The 4812-nt window shown below is 45.9% G+C and overlaps 1 long non-coding RNA gene across 1 annotated transcript; it reads right to left on the bottom strand.

The window, feature by feature from the left end:
* Positions 1–1411: 1411 nt before the first annotated feature.
* On the bottom strand, positions 1412–3920 carry LOC125523387 (uncharacterized). The gene is made up of 2 exons (XR_007290208.2): positions 3284–3920; positions 1412–1749 (listed from the first exon to the last, which is right to left on the bottom strand). It is a non-coding gene; the product is annotated as an uncharacterized LOC125523387 (long non-coding RNA).
* Between the last annotated feature and the right edge of the window lie 892 nt (positions 3921–4812).

A 4812-nucleotide genomic window follows, 5' to 3' on the forward strand; every position in this document is an offset into this window, starting at 1 on the left:
CTTGCTTACGAAGGGGCCAGGGCACAGCTGTTCACTCTCAGACCTCTGACTAATACTAGGAGAAAAGCTGAGATTAGTGGCAGCCATGAGAGAACCAGGGGGCTCCGGACTATGTGAAAACCATCGTTCCATGGCAGGTCTCTCCGTACTCCGGCGTCTTCTGAGCGGCTTTGGTTTTCATTTTGATCTTGTAGGCAAATTTCTGGTTTGTGCTGCTGAAGTGTAGGGTGCTCGGCTCGACGATGACGTCCGTGTTGAACTGTGTGACTTGACATGGTAAGCCGAGGACCGAGAGGACCGACACTTGTCACGGTGCACCGGCAGGATTGATGGCTGGTCGGCCGCGGAGATGGCCGGGTAGTTGAGGTCGATGAGCAAACTGAAGGTGTGCTTGCCTTTCATGTTGAAGTTCTTGGTGAAGGCCTTTTCGGCATCAGGTGCGGATGAGCTCCAGGCAGCCGTAGCCGTACTGGCCAATGTCCGAAACCAGCCGTGCTAGAATGGCGTGGACGCCTCGCCGATCGCGCGTCCTTCAGCACACGGTAGGTGTTGACGTACACGTACACGGTAGGTGTTGTCGTGGACGTACGGGTGGAGCAGCGCGGCCACGCCGGCCGCGCTTGGACTCCCATCACAGACCAGCGGCTCAGGCTGGGTCACCTACACTTCATAATGATTGGGTTGTATTCTTTATTTCTCAACCATACGTTATGGATACGACTTATTAGTACATGTGAAGCGAACCAAACCTTTGTTTGAATGGTTAGGGAGACAGTGGTATCTCAGCCTATCAAAGTTTAAGTCCTGGTGCTCGCATTATTCCTGTATTTATTTCAGGATTTCCGACAATACGCTTTCAGCGGAAGGAGACACATGTACAGTTACCTGCGATGACACCGAGCCCCACCACGCGCACGGACGCAGGAAAGGCGAGTGCTGCCATGTGTGCGGGAGTGGATTTGATGCCCCTCACCGGTGATGGGAGGCTTTGCTCCTTCGCGTCCTCTGGCAAAGAGAGCTCTCCTCAGGGACAACCGTGTCGAGGAGCTCCACCACGCCGGCGGGCACTGGTCTGGGGCCGCCTCACCGGTGATGGAGGCCTTGTTCTGCCTCCCGAGGGAGGATAGACTCCAAAGATCGGGTGGGTGGTGGTTGCGGCGGCGGCGTAAAAGAAGCAACCCTAGCGTGTGTTTGGTAGTGTGTTATGTGCGTGAAGAGGAGAAGAGGGGAAGATATAAGGACGCACAACATTTTTTTGCCTCTTTGCATACTTGTCGTAGGTCAGTCTAGTTGAGAAAATGCAGGGTAAAAACCACCATTTGCGCATTGTTTGGTTGTCCGCATACTGTTTCCCTGCATTGTTGCACTGGCTATAGGCACTGTGTTTGGTTGCCTCCATAGCTTGGGCTTATATGATTACATGATGTTTGGTTGCATACATGCAGTGACGTCTTCTTACGTTGTCTCGTACATGGTAAGCTTACCAACTACACCTTACATACGATCACACCTATAAAACAACACTACAAATCACGACGAACTAGATGATGAGATGATGTTCTTCATCCCACATAGCCCATAATGACGAGGAGCCTTGCCTACTTCGACATTGCTTGCATGCTTGTGCACATACTTGGAGTAAGCATCCACTGCGTGGTGCCTAGTCTTAAACCCTTTGTAGGAGTCCTCTGGTAATGATTGACTTGTTCTTCGCATGCATTCATGAATTATAAACCCTTGAAACCCTCCCTTTATACAAAACATACAACTTGTCATAGCATGGCAAAACAACAAAAGTTCCAGCTGCTAGCAAAGTAGCAGCAGTACACATGGAACGGATGAAACTATGCATGATTATAAGGCAGAGCAAGTTCATCCTAACTACTATTGTGTCATTCTATCACCACATCCAAAAGAAGGTGTAATCCTATCACCAAATTTTTCATCAGCGTGAGGGGTTAGTATATACCACCTCACAAAAATATACAAGCTAGCATCAGAGTTCAAGCACTAACTACCACAAAATGTACATCGCCATCGCCATCATCATCGAGCATCATGCACACTATGACCACCACTACCGAAAACAACACTAGTAGTAATGCTTGCCGAGTCAGGTCCCGAACCAGAGCACCTATGGGCGTCTGCCACGGCAACAAACCATTTGATGAACTGCCTTTTGCTACATTTGATGAACTGAATCTAACACTGTATCAAATGAACTGAAGATTTGCTCGTTGTTGCAAATCTGTATGTAGTTTTAACATTGTCCAAGACTGATATCTGAATTTGAAACTGATACAAAGCTGGTACTGATGTCTGTTCAAGCTAGTTTGCACATGGACAGTGAAATCTATATGTATATAGCTAGTTTGCACTGATGTTGTTCAAGCTAATTTGCACACACAGAGTGAAATTTGGGTCTGGGGATGAGATTATGTAGGGTTCGGTGTCGGGAACGAGCAAAACGATAGATGATAAGGACGAGCTGGGAATGACCGGACGGCCAGCGGCGGCGTAAGGACTAGGTTCCGGCCGGGCATCCGGCCGTTCACTAGCTGGCGACCTCGGGACGCCTCAGGTTTGTACAGAAAAATTGTTAAGAATAGAATAGTTACTTATTAATAAAGCTAATTAGGATTAAGTTAACCGTTAGATAGGTTAGAACCAAGCAACCATGTACTTAATTGGCTCTCAAGGCAACTATGTAATTTCTTGGCTCTCAAGTAACTTTGAGTTTACTTGACTCTCAAGTAACATGTGTACTTCCGCCCGGGTATAAATACCCCGCTTCTATCATCAATAAAGACTAATGGTTCATTCATATATCTGTTTCCATTCGCTCATCTCTCTCGATTCTCTTAACACGTTATCAGCACGCCTCTACCGAGAGTACAGGCCACAGAGAAGAACAAGAGAAACACAGCGACAACACTGGCGTGCGGCCGAGACATCGACGACATCGACGCCCTCCGGCGTCAAGGACGAACAACGTCGTCCTCGACAAGAGCAGATGAAGCAACTCCGGCGATCCCCCACACACATCACTGGCCTAGACTAAAGGAGAAATCCGAGTCAAACAACGTGCTTTCTTTCTGATTTTATTCCTGCACATAGCAATTGTTTTGACAGGAACAAGAGAAGGAGAAGAAGGAAGAGCAGTCAGCAAAAAATTCACAAGAATTTAAGTCCCATGGAAGAGAAAGCAAACATCCTGGGCGCTATTCTCCGAGGCGATCAAGAATACCAATTATGTACGCAACAAACTCTATCGATTAAGTACCTTTGACCTTCGCCATGAAAGTGCAGAGTCCCAGCGCATCCAAAGACTGCCCTCGGCACGCGCTAGGCCGGCAGCACGGACGCCTCAGCCACATTAGACCAGCTCCAGACGACAGCCTGCACGGCGTGGAGACTGGAGTGGACCTCCGACGCGGCACAGGCACGCGGCGCCCGAGCACTCTTGGTCGGCATCAAGGAGGCGACGGGACGCACGGCGCCCTCCGGCATGGCTGCTAGTAGACACGACCACTCCCGCGACATCAGGCCCTCAGCCACGGCACACGGCAGGCGACACGCTCCAACGGCGCCCTCCGGCGCGCAGTAATGGCCGACGCGGCAGGCCCTCCGGCCGGTGGCGGTGTAAAATCCCTAGCCACACGGCAGAAATTGGGGATTTCTTATCTCTTTGATGAATTTGTAATTGAACCCCCAGGTTATGTGATAATCCCATATAAGTCGTTATGTTCTATGTTCAGCCATTAGGTTAACAAAACTTTGTGGTTTAATCCTCAGTTCATCCCAAATTACATACAACATAATTATACACCATTTTACAATGGGTAAAATTTTGATTTGAAGACCTCCTGTCTTCATACGTTTGCATAAGTATGTGATTATTTTCCCACATATATGTATTACCACATTAATACTATTGCAGAAGTGCGTTTTTGCTTACATTCGAGACCCTATTTATCCAAAATTTAAGACATATCTATGTCCTCACCACAATCATTCCCTATGACATGCGATCTTAGGACAACAACTTTTTGCACGGAAATATATTTTTTCCTTGCAAATCTTAAGAATTATAAAGTGTCATACTTAATATGGCTAGCCCAAAATTTATTTGTGAATCACAAGGTATTGGTGGCATCTACTGCACCATTTGCAGATTATCCACCACTACTGTGAGGTCTACATCTTATCATTTTAACAAGATGACTAATTTTGAAGTGCTCTTCCAAATATTAATATTATATGTGACTACCTCAAGATATCATAAGGTAATACTGGCATCTACTGCAAAATTTTGCAGACTATCCACTATTACTGCAAGGTCTACATCATGTCACTTTGACAGATGATTACCTTCAAAGTGATTTTCTTAAATATAGCATAACATAAGGTAATAGAGATATGAACATCTACTGACAAAAGTCAGATTATGTTTTCTATTACTGTGAGATCTACACCATATTGGTGATTATCTTCAAAGTGTTATCCTATATCAATTGAGGTCTACACATATGGGTATAGAGCATCAGCTATACTTAAAAAAATGCTCCTCCGAAGCATTTGTTTTTGTTCACTAAAATGATTTACTCTCATAGTAAATATTATTCACGCGCAATCGCTATCTGCAAAAGTGGTGTCTTGTGCTAATTCAAGTCTCACTTTGTTTGAATATGTCATAGAGAAATATGCAAATATTTGCATACCCTGGTTATTACCTTCTATTACATTGGTAAAATACATGGCAAACGAGCCTGTCACTATTTCTAATTATAATGTCCTCCATCCATCAAGAAG

The sequence above is a fragment of the Triticum urartu genome, chromosome 7A, assembly GCF_056163025.1.
Source record: "Triticum urartu cultivar PI428250 chromosome 7A, HENAU_Tu73, whole genome shotgun sequence".
Classification (NCBI taxonomy): Eukaryota; Viridiplantae; Streptophyta; class Magnoliopsida; order Poales; family Poaceae; genus Triticum; species Triticum urartu.